Source organism: Ambystoma mexicanum, chromosome 4p (assembly GCF_040938575.1).
Source record: "Ambystoma mexicanum isolate Mex_15411 chromosome 4p, UKY_AmexF1_1, whole genome shotgun sequence".
Lineage (NCBI taxonomy): Eukaryota > Metazoa > Chordata > Amphibia > Caudata > Ambystomatidae > Ambystoma > Ambystoma mexicanum.
The window spans coordinates 938,397,304-938,412,103 of NC_090927.1; positions in this window are offsets into that span (position 1 = coordinate 938,397,304).

A 14,800-nucleotide genomic window follows, 5' to 3' on the forward strand; every position below is an offset into this window, starting at 1 on the left:
ATATGCCAACTATCCCGGCTCCACCCACGACAGCTTCATTTACCGAATGTCCACCCTAAGCCGGGACCTAGAAGCTGGGCGGCATGGCGATACATGGCTGCTTGGTGAGTATGTATGCCACTGCACATGCATGCATGTTGGATACTGAGCAAGGTCACAACCCCACCAATGATACCAATCACCACCTCCACAGGGGACAGTGCCTACCCTCTCAGCCCCCACATGATGACGCCAATTCGGAACCCCACCACGCCACCCCAGGTAAGATATAAAACAGCCCACATTACAACCAGGGGCATAGTGGAGCGCACATTCGGAGTGCTAAAGTCACGCTTTCGCTCCCTTGACCGTTCTGGCGGGCAGCTGCTATACGCTCCCCCAGTAGTGTGCAGGATCATAGTGGCAGCATGTGTCCTGCACAACGTTGCAACACGCCGGGGCCTGGCCGTGGACATGGTGGTGGCCCCACATCCCCAACCACATGCACAGCCGCTGCGCATGGGAGGGGAAAGGGCACGGGGGGAGGCAGCCCGTACACAGCTAGTGGCTAATTACTTCACATAGAAATCACACCCCTGTGGAGTGCACACTGCCCTGCCACATTCCATCTGACAATCAATGATGACTCAACCTGACACTGATCCTGAATGTCTGGAGAATGAACCGGGAATACCATGTCAGCCTGAGATTGTTCACCTGGAAGTGTCACAATGTGTGCATCCCTACCCACACAGACACCACCAATGCAGTTTTGTGAAGTTACACATTGAAGCAGCTAAAATGAATACCCACTTGCAAAATGCAACAAGAGGACAGTGCCATGTCAGCCAACCCAACCCCAGCACCGCCACACGACACACCGTGCCATGTCATGCTAATTGCAGGTAAACAAAGTAATCCCCACAACATGACATCAGTCTCACTATGTACAGTGGCACTATTAGAAACCTGCAACACCTGAAATGCTCACAGCAATGCCGGACCAACAACATACTTGAGCACGTAGTACCATTAACATGACATCACAAATGTTACATATTAGTAGTCTCACCACCTGGAAATGCCTGCACTCCCACCACTACCAACTGTGCAGTATTGTCGCCATGTAGAGTTGTAGGTGCACTGCTGCCAACATGGACCCCATCTCCAGACTAGAGGTCCTTGTGTGGACATGAGGAAGGGACCTGCAAATTGGGAGGTAGACACAGAAGAAGAGTTACACATCAATGCAACATGCAGTGTACAACACAACAGCAATATGCACTAGGAATGTATACACAGTATTGACTACAGACTGCCCACACAGCTCATGGGAGTCCAACGTCACTGTGTAATTCACTGTCACTTGGGCACACCCTTTGCAAGCCCATGGAAACGGGAAGCAGGAGGGGTGTGTGTGACTCAAACCCAAGCATCTGAACCAAATACATTACAAGCCTGCATGTGCCCAGCCACAATGCAGCGTATGCCCACAGGAACCACGGAAGCCAACAGATCGTCCCAAAAAAATTGGGAATAAAAGAAATCAAAATAAAAATAAAAATAAGAAACAATCAAAAATGGCCATTGATGGGCCCGGGGGGGTTGGGGAGGCCACCCAGGAGGTCCGAGGACAGGATGCACACCAGAACCCACCTGCGTGGATCCTGGGAAGATAAAACACCTCCATGGGCTCATGGCCCACACGGCTACCCTATTGTGGGAGTATCACTGCTGTCGCTATTATCACCCTGTGCAGCTGCATCCGGAGGTGGTTGCACTATGGGAGGCAGCCCACGCAAGGCCCTAGTCTGCTCCTCCATGGCTGCAAGCATGCGGGTGTGGTAGGTCTGGTTCTGGAGGATGAGTGTGCGGAGGTCCCCATGCAACAACTCACGGGATGCCCGGACCTCCGCCCTCGTTGCCTGCATCTCAGCTGAGAGCATACGGGTGAGACGCTCCAGCTGCTGTTCTGTCCTTTGGTGTGTTGAAGCCTCAAGCTCAACAAGAGTCGTCCTGAGGTGAAGGAGCTCCTGCCTCAGGGCTTCCCTGTGGCCCTGGGACTCAATGGAGATGGCCTCCTGCAGAGTCGCCAGTGCCGCCCGCCTGTCCCTGTTGGACCCCAACATGTCCTCCCTGTGTGACTGGCAGATGGAGTCGGTTGCCTGCTCTAGTCGCTCCATCAGCCTTTCTGGGGGGACAATGGAAGTGGCCACCCTATCCATGGCCTGAGCCATCATCTCGGATGATGCAGCCTGTTGGGTTGCCATACCGTAAATGGATTGCTCCCATGCGGTATTGCCGGGTGGCGTACGGCCACCATGTCGGCGGGCACCACACCTGTCTGGGGCAAGGCGAACTGCGCCTTGCTGTGCCGGCACTGCCTGAGGCTGCAGGACTGCATTCCCCCTCTGATCTGCTGGCCCAGGAACAGGATCAGATGTCGCGGAGTGTGACCCTGCATCCGTAACCACCGAAGGCGTAGCTGCCAACACTGACATCCCCATGGAGGGTTCTGACCCTGGTGCAGGTGGGTGAGACAGAACAGAATCCCTCCCTGGAACACTCACCTGCGACGGCACGTAGGTCTCATCCGAATCAACACCTGAGTACAGCTCGGGGGAGGTGCAGCCAGAGACACCCCTTGAGAGCACGACCTGCAGCACTTGTGGGTTCTCCCCCACCACCACACCACGTCCCTCACTGGTGGTTGGCCGGCCCTCGGACCCCTCCTGGGTCTGCACCATCTCCACAACCCCAGCAGTATCAGGTGCGTCTTCCCCTGCAAAGACATGAAAACAAAGAAATGGAAACGGGCATTAGCACCATGGCACACATTGAGGGCTGAGAAGCAAGAGAACCAGTACTTGATTGACACATGTCCCACATGACTAAAACCCTCCCATGCATGCACCCTCACTGCGTATGAAGTGCAGGCAAATGGCACACACTGATGACACCAAGATGGAAGATGAACACATTTTCTGCATGCTGCCTGGCAGTGGCATCACACATTGGCCTGTGATTGGCAGGTGAAACACACATGCCATCACACAGATGGCATGTACCATTGCTATTGAGTGAAGATGGAGAGGAGGGCAGCACCTATTCATTCAGTCCAGTTCCCGCATGTAATTGCTTTTCTAATTCTAACAGGTCAGATTTTTCACCTGGAGCTGCCAGTCTGAAATGGTCTAATTGCACAGGGACATGTGTGTACAAATGATATCCAGGTAACAAAGTCACTCCACTTTACCATACCCATGTCAGACATGTGACTAGTGGACAGCGACATGCCTAGTGAAAGTGGTGGAATGCAAACAAACTGACTGAATGAACAGTGAAAAAGAAGCAAATATGTTGTGGCAAGGTGACACTTCAAGGGCAACTGGCGTGCAGTTGGGCTAGATGTCTACTGTTGGCAGAAGGGATACTGCTATGGCCAAATGCAGCTGCGCAGGAAGGATTGCATGAAGCACATGGCTGACCCATACGACTCAGGCGCACACACTCTCACCTGGCACCCGAACAGAAGCCCTCACACACACACCATGCACATGGATGACACACACATGCATGTGCACTCACCGGACAATGCCTCGTAATCAGCCAGATCTCCCACGCCTTGGATCTGTTCCTCCGTGACGTAGGTCCCAGCGACTGACTCATGTGGAGTGAGTTCCATGTCTACTACTGGAGACCCACCTCCAGTCACTAGAGTTGCGGCATGACTTGAAGCCAGCTTACTCTTTGCCCTGCGCTTTAGGTCATTCCAGCGCTTATAGCAATCATTGGCTGTGCGCCTCACGATTCCAAGGGCACTTACGATGTCCGCAACGGTCTGCCAGTGTGCCTGGCGTTGTGCAGGTGTGGTCTTGGATCCTGCAACAATGACCATCTCGTTGTCATGTCCGGACACATACTCGACAAGTGCATTCAGTTCGTCATCCGTGAAGCTGGGCTTCCTGGACGGGCCGGACTGTGTAGCCGTGTCTGGGGCATCAGCCTGTGCCGGACGAGCACTCTTCCTCTTCTGCTTGGAAGGTGGTGGTGATCCTGAGTGTCCTGCGCCGCTCTGGACACTAGGGGCAGGAGCCCTGGTGGACTCTGTATCAGGAGTGTGGGATTGCACACTCAGCATGGGAGTTGGTGCAGGCATTGGCTCTAGTGTGATGGTGTCAGGGGGAATGTCAGCAGCATGGACTAGGACCGACACTGTCCTGGCTGGGTGTGTGAGGGCTGGGGTGGATGGAGCCGCAGCTGCCCCTGCAGCCTCTCCGCCCTGCCTCCTTGGTGCAGCAGATGACCTTGCTGCCCCAGATCCACGTGGCATGATGGCATCAACGTGCACCAGCGCACGTGTCGTAGCCCTGCTGACCTGGAAGTCAGCCATGGAGTCAGCCAGGTCTGGTGCCACAATGGGCTGGTCCAACAAGGGCTGAGCATGGATGGTGTCAGCCACATCAGCCTCAATGGGAGGGGGGGGGGATTATGGGTGCCCGTGACTGGTCATCCACACATGGGGGGACAGGCTCACCCTGCAAGTTACGACCACGTCCCCTACCGGATCCACCACGGCCACCACTTGTGGCTCTTCCACCTTTGCCACCCTTACGGAATCCTCGCCTCCCAGCCATGGCACTGATGTTAATGTGTGTATGGGAGTGGATGTAGACTATTGTCCTGGGCAATTGGGGGTCAAAGGGGTTGGGTACCAGATGGTAATTGTACCCTAGTGCTCTAGCAAGGCTGAATGTAACCCCTGGGGAAAGATGACGGGTCACGCAACGCACAGGAGGCCCAAAAAAGGGAGATGACGTGCACGCAACCCCTCCTAGACCACGTGTGCAGAAAGAAAAACCTGCACTACGCTGTGGCACCCAGAAACACAAGAATGAACGTATGCGTGTCACACGCAGCCTAGAATGACCTCTGAAGGGGTAGGCTACACACGGGGCAAGCACAGATGTTAGATACGTGCGTGACTCACCGTCTGCCTGGTAAACGAGCGTGTAAAAGGAGCACGTTTGGTTGGCAACACCCCCGCCAAAAGAAGATTTGTCCGCTGTCTGAGGAGACAGGACAACAGTAGAAGGGAACACTGTTTGAGGGAACAGGCCCAGGTAAACCAGTAAAAGAGAAAAAAGAGAAAAAGCTGTCAGAGGTAACAGGGAATACGAACTTGAAACGCCGTGAAGTAAATCGCGTGTGAAACGACAAGAAGTACAGAATTCACCCACTCGCTCTCCACGAAAAGCACGTACAAGGAAAACGTGTTCTACACGTACCTTTTATACAGGCCCACACGTCCAGCGTCACTTACGCGGCGTGTCCGCGCTAGGGCCATTTCCACCTATTACATGCTTTGTCACTTCTGCGTGTAGGGCCATTTCCACCAATTACACGCTTTGTCACTTCTGCGTGTAGGGCCATTTCCACCAATCACACACGATTACACTCTGACGTGCAGTCTTTCCACGTGTGCTCTGTCATCACGTGCTGTGTGGGAAACACCTGTGCGGGTCACGTCACAGACGCGCTTACGCGCTGAGGGCCTTTCCTCAGTTTTCACGCTGACGTGCAGGATTTTCACGTGCAAAATCACTCCGTACCAAGCTGGCCACGCGTACGCACACGGAATACCACGCTCCTGCCCGGAAGGCCGAACTACTGCCCCCCAGAGCCCGAGCACGCTCCCACCTGCTGCTGCCTGACTGCCTGCTGCCCCTGCACTGCTGGGGGGTGGGGGTGATAGGGGACATGAGTGGGGGCCTGGTGGGGGCTGCCCCTGGTGACTGGGGGGGTGGGGGTGATAGGGGACATGAGTGGGGGCCTGGTGGGGGCTGCCCCTGGTGACTGGGGGGGTGGGGGTGATAGGGGACATGAGTGGGGGCCTGGTGGGGGCTGCCCCTGCACTGCTGGGGGGTGGGGGTGGTGGGAGACATGGGTGGGGGCCTGGTGGAGGCTGCCCCTGCACTGCTGGGGGGTGGGGGTGGTGGGTGACATGGGTTGGGGCCTGCTGGCAGGTGCCCCACAGTGCTGGGGGGGGGGGTGGTGGGAGACATGAGTCGGGCATGAGTGGGGGCCTGGTGGAGGGTGCCCCTGGATGGTGGGGGGTGGGGGTGGTGGGTGACATGAGCAGGTGTTCAGGGTAGTCCCCTGTTTTGTGGGCTGCCTGCAGGGGCCGTGGAGGGTGTACAGGGAACACCTGTGAGGACCCACCGAGCCTAATCGCGTGTGTAACTTCCCACGCACCCCTGTAATACACGTACCAAGCCAAATCGCGTGTGAGAATTCCCGCGCATACCTGAAATACACGTACCCTGCTGAAGTCGCGTGTAAAACTTCCCGCGCACCCCTGAAATGCATGCGCCCAGGCTATTCGCGTGTGGAACTTCCCGCGCACCCCTGAAATACACCCGCGCACCCCTGAAATACACGTAGCACGCTGGGAGACATGAGTGGGGGCCTGGTGGAGGGTGCCCCTGCACTGCTGGGGGGTGGGAAGGGTGGTAGACATGGGTGGGGGCCTGGTGGAGGCTTCCCCTGGTGGCTGGGGGGTGGGGGTGCAGGGGGACATGGGTGGGCGCCTGGTGGAGGCTTCCCCTGGTGGCTGGGGGGTGGGGGTGATAGGGGACATGAGTGGGGGCCTGGTGGAGGGTGCCCCTGCACTGCTGGGGGGTGGGGTGATAGGGGACATGAGTGGGGGCCTGGTGGAGGGTGCCCCTGCACTGCTGGGGGGTGGGGGTGGTGGGAGACATGAGTGGGGGCCTGGTGGAGGCTGCCCCTGTTGGCTGGGGGGTGGGGGTGGTGGTAGACATGAGTTGGGGCCTGGTGGAGGGTGCCCCTGCACTGCTGGGGGGTGGGAGGGGTGGTAGACATGGGTGGGGGCCTGGTGGAGGCTTCCCCTGGTGACTGGGGGGTGGGGGTGGTGGTAGACATGGGTGGGGGCCTGGTGGAGGCTGCCCCTGGTGGCTGGGGGGGTGGGGGTGGTGGGAGACATGAGTGGGGGCCTGGTGCAGGCTGCGCCTGGTGGCTGGGGGTGGGGGTGGTGGGAGACATGAGTGGGGGCCTGGTGGAGGCTGCCCCTGCACTGCTGGGGGGTGGGGGTGGTGGGAGACATGGGTGGGGGCCTGGTGGAGGGTGCCCCTGGTGGCTGGGGGGTGGGGGTGGTGGTAGACATGAGTGGGGGCCTGGTGGAGGGTGCCCCTGCACTGCTGGGGGGTGGGAGCGGTGGTAGACATGGGTGGGGGCCTGGTGGAGGCTTCCCCTGGTGACTGGGGGGTGGGGGTGGTGGTAGACATGGGTGGGGGCCTGGTGGAGGCTGCCCCTGGTGGCTGGGGGGGTGGGGGTGGTGGGAGACATGAGTGGGGGCCTGGTGGAGGCTGCGCCTGGTGGCTGGGGGTGGGGGTGGTGGGAGACATGAGTGGGGGCCTGGTGGAGGCTGCCCCTGCACTGCTGGGGGGTGGGGGTGGTGGGAGACATGGGTGGGGGCCTGGTGGAGGGTGCCCCTGGTGGCTGGGGGGTGGGGGTGATAGGGGACATGAGTGGGGGCCTGGTGGAGGTTGCCCCTGCACTGCTGGGGGGTGGGGGTGATAGGGGACATGAGTGGGGGCCTGGTGGAGGCTGCCCCTGCACTGCTGGGGGGTGGGGGTGGTGGGAGACATGAGTGGGGGCCTGGTGGAGGCTGACCCTGGTGGCTGGGGGTTGGGGGTGATAGGGGACATGAGTGGGGGCCTGGTGGAGGCTGCCCCTGCACTGCTGGGGGGTGGGGGTGGTGGGAGACACTGGTGGGGGCCTGGTGGAGGCTGCCCCTGGTGGCTGGGGGGTGGGGATGCAGGGGGACATGAGTGGGGGCCTGGTGGAGGCTGCCCCTGGTGGCTGGGGGATGGGGGTGCAGGGAGACATGAGTGGGGGCCTGGTGGAGGCTGCCCCTGGTGGCTGGGGGGTGGGGGTGCAGGGGGACATGAGTGGGGGCCTGGTGGAGGCTGCCCCTGGTGGCTGGGGGATGGGGGTGCAGGGAGACATGAGTGGGGGCCTGGTGGAGGGTGCCCCTGGTGGCTGGGGGGTGGGGGTGATAGGGGACATGAGTGGGGGCCTGGTGGAGGCTGCCCCTGCACTGCTGGGGGGTGGGGGTGGTGGGAGACATGAGTGGGGGCCTGGTGGAGGCTGCCCCTGGTGGCTGGGGGTTGGGGGTGATAGGGGAGACATGAGTGGGGGCCTGGTGGAGGCTGCCCCTGCACTGCTGGGGGGTGGGGGTGGTGGGAGACACTGGTGGGGGCCTGGTGGAGGCTGCCCCTGGTGGCTGGGGGGTGGGGATGCAGGGGGACATGAGTGGGGGCCTGGTGGAGGCTGCCCCTGGTGGCTGGGGGATGGGGGTGCAGGGAGACATGAGTGGGGGCCTGGTGGAGGCTGCCCCTGGTGGCTGGGGGGTGGGGGTGCAGGGGGACATGAGTGGGGGCCTGGTGGAGGCTGCCCCTGGTGGCTGGGGGATGGGGGTGCAGGGAGACATGAGTGGGGGCCTGGTGGAGGCTGCCCCTGGAGGCTGGTGGGTGGGGGTGGTGGGAGACATGAGTGGGGGCCTGGTGGAGGCTGCCCCTGGTGGCTGGGGGGTGGGGGTGGTGGGAGACATGAGTGGGGGCCTGGTGGAGGCTGCCCCTGGTGGCTGGGGTATGGGGGTGCAGGGAGACATGAGTGGGGGCCTGGTGGAGGCTGCCCCTGGTGGCTGGGGGGTGGGGTGGTGGGAGACATGAGTGGGGGCCTGGTGGAGGCTGCCCCTGGTGGCTGGGGGGTGGGGGTGGTGGGAGACATGAGTGGGGGCCTGGTGGAGGCTGCCCCTGCACTGCTGGGGGGTGGGGGTGGTGGGTGACATGGGTTGGGGCCTGCTGGCAGGTGCCCCACAGTGCTGGGGGGTGGGGGTGATAGGGGACATGAGTGGGGGCCTGGTGGAGGCTTCCCCTGGTGGCTGGGGGGTGGGGGTGGTGGTAGACATGGGTGGGGGCCTGGTGGAGGGTGCCCCTGGTGGCTGGGGGGTGGGGGTGATAGGGGACATGAGTGGGGGCCTGGTGGAGGGTGCCCCTGCACTGCTGGGGGGTGGGGTGGTGGGAGACATGAGTGGGGGCCTGGTGGAGGCTGCCCCTGGTGGCTGGGGGGTGGGGGTGATAGGGGACATGAGTGGGGGCCTGGTGGAGGCTGCCCCTGGTGGCTGGGGGGTGGGGGTGGTGGGAGACATGAGTGGGGGCCTGGTGGAGGCTGCCCCTGGTGGCTGGGGTATGGGGGTGCAGGGAGACATGAGTGGGGGCCTGGTGGAGGCTGCCCCTGGTGGCTGGGGGGTGGGGTGGTGGGAGACATGAGTGGGGGCCTGGTGGAGGCAGCCCCTGGTGGCTGGGGGGTGGGGGTGGTGGGAGACATGAGTGGGGGCCTGGTGGAGGGTGCCCCTGCACTGCTGGGGGGTGGGGGTGGGGTGGTAGACATGAGTGGGGGCCTGGTGGAGGCTGCCCCTGGTGGCTGGGGGATGGGGGTGCGGGAGACATGAGTGGGGGCCTGGTGGAGGCTGCCCCTGGTGGCTGGGGGGTGGGGGTGCAGGGGGACATGGGTGGGGGCCTGGTGGAGGCTGCCCCTGGTGGCTGGGGGGCGGGGGTGGTGGTAGACATGGGTGGGGGCCTGGTGGAGGCTGCCCCTGGTGGCTGGGGGGTGGGGGTGGTGGTAGACATGGGTGGGGGCCTGGTGGAGGGTGCCCCTGGTGGCTGGGGGGTGGGGGTGCAGGGGGACATGAGCAGGATTGCAGGGTAGTCCCCTGTTTTGTGGGCTGCCTGCAGGGGCCGTGGAGGGTGTACAGGGAACACCTGTGAGGACCCACCCAGCCTAATCGCGTGTGTAACTTCCCACGCACCCCTGTAATACACGTACCCAGCCAAATCGCGTGTGATAATTCCCGCGCACCCCTGTAATACACGTACCTGGCCAAATCGCGTGTGATAATTCCAGCGCACCCCTGTAATACACGTACCCAGCCAAATCGCGTGTAAAACTTCCCGTGTACCCCTGTAATACACCTACCCAGCCAAATCGCGTGTGATAATTCCCGCGTACCCCTGTAATACACGTGCCCTGGCTAATCGCATGTAAAACTTCACGCGTACCCCTCTAATACACGTACCCTGGCCAATCGCGTGTTAAACTTCCCGCGTACCCCTGTAATACACGTACCCTGGCTAATCGCGTGTAAAACTTCCCGCGTACCCCTGATATGAACGTTACCCGCTTTGCGTTCCTTGTTTGGCAGCCCTGTAAACTGGTCCAGGGTTAGCGCAGCCCTTTGCGATGATTTAGCGATTTTGATGGCTTTTCCTTACGCGAGGGCGTTCTTGGGGGCGTTACTGGCGCTGCTGCAGGGTCGCTGCGATACTCTGTGCCACGGCTGGTTTGGGAGCCTAAAATCCATGAATACGCTGTGCGCGGAAATCGGTTTTAGCGCACGTGCCTGGCGCAGACAATCGCACGCGGACACTCTGCGCCAGCCGCTTGCGACACTTTTCTGCGAAATTCTATGAATTACCCTGTTGGTCTTCACCCCTCTTTGGGGCTTTCCCGGAATCCGTCCACGTGGGCTCCAGGACTCCATCGTCTCCCGTGGCCTCTGATCCCGGAACCTCCGACCAAATAATGTTAATTTTCTAAATCAAATAGAAAAGAAACAAATTAAGTACATAGCACAATACTAACTTCACCCTTTTGCCAAAAATAAAACATGCTTGGTAAAAACATTTCGGTTATTTATTTTTTTTTCTGAAATTAAACACAAGTTAACAAGAAAACAAGCATATATAAATCAGCATTCAATATTTAATACATTTTCTCTCTGCACACCAACCATGAGCTTCCATTATATATTTATTTATTTATTTACTTATTTTATATTATATATATTTACATATATTACAGTGTTTATGTGCCATCATAACAATCAACTTTTTAACTTCTCTGTCACTGTCTCCTGATTGTACCCATTTATTTTCTCTTTTTGTGTTCAAGGGACTTTATCTGTTTCTACATGCTCAAGCTGCCTGATCTCATGTCTGGGATGGCATGGTTTGATTTACATGGACGAACTGCTCTATTGCCGTTTCACCTTCATTTTTCAAAATTTTATAAACTACAGGAGAGACCTTATCTATAATTTGAAATGGCCCCTGCCAGGCTGCTAGAAATTTAGAATTTTTCTGTTTACTTTTTCCAAAATGAAACATGTACACCTGATCCCCAACACTGTATTCTCTCACTGATGTTCTTTTATCATAGTATGTTTTAGCACTGTCAGCAGCCCTTTCCAGATTTCTCTGCACAAAAGCAAATGCATGTTGCAAATGCTTCCTCAGTTCATCAATGTACTCATGAACTGTGGATGCACTCACAAGTGTCTGCTCATGTGTTCTGTATAGTAGGTGTTGTGGTAACACCATTTTCCTACGTGTCAAGACCTCATGGGGGCTAACACCTGTTGCTTTGGCAGGAGTTGATCTGATTGCCATCAAAACCAACGGTATACGTAAATCCCAGCTGGAACCTGCTTCTGCCACGAATTTCTTTAAAATATCCACAACAGACCTATTGCTCCGTTCAACTCCACCTGAAGAGGCCGCCCGATGTGCAATATGTAGTTTTCTTTTCACACCCAGTATTTGCCATACCTTACTCATTAGAGTACTTGTGAAATGACTTCCTCTGTCTGACTCAATTCTTTGTGGCAATCCAAACCTTGAGAACACATGGTCACTTAAAATATAACGGTTTCCTCTGCTCGACCTTTTTAAAGGCCCTACATAGTCTATTTGCAAATCTGACCATGGAAGAGTTAGGCCTCTTTTCATTAATGGGGCTCTATGTATTGGTGAAGCAGGTTTAAATTGGGCGCATACTAGACATCCTCTAGTATATAATTCCACATCTTGGGACATATGTGGCCAGTAAGCATAATCTTTTAGTATTTCTAATGTTTTTTGTGAACCTCTATGGCCTGCAGTTATGGCATCATGTGCATGGTGTAGCATTAGCCCTCTGAATGAAAGGGGTACCACCCACTGTATTTGTCCTGTTATGGACTCTCTAATCATTCGTCCATCCTGTAATCTAATTTGTGTTTTGTTCTTTAATAGCACCCTCAACTCTTCTTTTCCCATACAATCATTTTCTGTTAAAGGATTTTGTTCAGGATCTATCAAATGATTATAATAGATTCCCAAAATTCGATCATTCTTTTGTGCCTCAATCAAATCGTGGTCTGGCGTGTCATGACTCCACTGTACCACTGGTTGATCTACCTCCTTTGGTGCTTTAGAACGTGTTACTGCATCAATTTGTATTTCACCCATTAAATAATCAATAGGTAGCAATTCTCTCATTACAGCCCCAATCTTAGCCAGGTGGTCTGCCTTATCATTTCCCTCCTTATCCTCTCCTGGTGTTTTTAAATGCCCACAAATTTTTCTCCAGTATATTGTTAAATTATTCTCTGACACCAATTTGTCTATGGCTTGTATCATTTTTCCATGTTTAAGTGGCTTTTTGTTGTATGTAACCATGCCTCTTGCTTTCCAACCAGGCAAATACTCCACAAAGCTATTCCGTGCATAGTCAGAATCAGTCACCAGGATAATTTCACTGAACTTTTTATCAACTGCAGTAGCAATTGCTTTATAAACGGCTGCCAATTCTGCCACCTGACTGCTCCTAGCTCCAATCCTCATCCCTATACTGGGGACGCCTTCACATTTCAACCAGACATTTCCTATTCCTGCCACTAATTGGTTATTACTGTCATTTTCAATGTGAAAAGCACAACCATCACATATACAGTTGGCAAATCCTTGCATGTTTTTTCATCAAAAGCTTTGTGTGGTGATTGTTCAAATTCCTGCAAACTAGTTTCCACTTCCATTTCATTTGGTATTTGTTCAGCTGCGCAGTCATGTAAATCAGCTAACCCTTGAGCAATTGGATTCTTTTTATTTTGTCCATATCTCACTTCTACAGGAAAACCTTGTAAAGCCAGCGTCCATGAAATGATTCTGGACTGCGCTAGATTACCTGATCTAATTCTTTTACTCTCTAAAAATTGCAAAGGTTGATGATTTGTTTCAATAATCACCTTTTCTCCCTGAACAATGGGGCGGAAATGTTGTAGCGCCCACACAGTGGTTAATAGGGCCTTTTCACATTCATTAAATTTAATTTCAACTTGGGAAAATGCCTTACTTGCATAGGCAATGGTTTTGTGATTCAAATCGTGTTTTTGTGATAACACTGCTGACATACAATGTTCAGAAAAACCTATTTCTATAAAGAAATCCCTGTCCTTTATGGGATATGCTAAACATGGTGCCTTTACAAGACATTCCTTTAATTTAGCCACTGCATCAGACTGCTCTTTTTCCCATTTCCAGGGAGTATTCAGTTTAAGCAGTTTAGTAAATGGTTGCGTGATTTCTGCATAATTTTCAATGAACTTTCTGTTATAGCCTGTCATCCCTAATAAACTTTTTACTCCTTTCACATTTTTAGGATCTTTTAATCTTTGTATGGCCTCTATTTTCTTCTTTTGTGGATTTAGCCCATGTTCAGTCACTTCATGCCCTAGAAAGTTCACTTTTTTCTTGCACCATTGTGCTTTTTACAAAGATACTTTGGCGCCTGCTTTCTGCAATTGGCCAAGCACATGTCTTATTTCATCAAAATGGCTTTTCAGGCTTTCATTTTTTATCAGGACATCGTCCACGTAAACTATTGTTCCTCTTTCCGTTGCATCCGGCATGGCCTTTCTCAAAAATATGCCAAATTCACTCCCACTATTGATGTACCCGAACGGAGCTCTAAGCCAGGCGTATTGAGTCCTGTCAAATGTAAAGGAAAATAAATGTTGTATCTCCTCTGCCAATGGCACGCACCAATATCCAGAGGTGAGATCTAATGTGGTAAATACTTTTGAACCATGTACCTGAGCTAGGCCCTGATCAATGAATGGCAGTGGCCATCTAGATACTGGTACTCTTTTATTTAACTCTCTCAAGTCTGCACATAGCCGCCATTGACTATTTGGCTTTAACACACCTAAAATAGGTGTATTGGATGTGCTATGAATGGGCCTGATAATTCCCTGCGATTCCAAATTTTTAATAATCTCTGCCAATGATTCTAAACATGCCAGCGGTAGTCTATACTGGCGTACAAACACTGGACTTCTGCTACACCCTTCTGGTAGTGTGGCCACATGTAAATCAGTTAAACCACAATCATAAGCATCTTTTGCAAATACATCCTTAAACTCCATAAATATCTCCCACAGATTGTCCTTATCCTCATTGCTGTCACACGCATCCGCTAAGGAGATCTGCTCTTCTACCATTTTGGAAAATTCTGGAAAATCTTCTGGTAAGGGAATCTCGGCGCTTTCCTCTAACTGTGTGGCTGTGTCTTTTTGTACAGCTGCCACTTTTAAATATTTTGGCATATCAGCTTCCACTTCAATGGGCTGATTTTCTGTTTCATTTTCATTTAAATTAAATATTATGCAATCCTCTTGATGGCAGCACACTGTCTCATTTGAATCATAAGGATACACAGAATGAATTTTAAATATTCCTTTGGGCTGAGTGTCCAGGTGTTCTGGCAACTCATCCTTGGCATCTACATACTTTTCAGGGATATTTCCAATCACCATGTTATTTAAATCTGCCGTATAATGTGATTTTTGTATGGCCATTCCTAATGGGGAGTTTTCCTCTTAATGAATATCCTGACAACCTTTATTATTTACCATAATTTT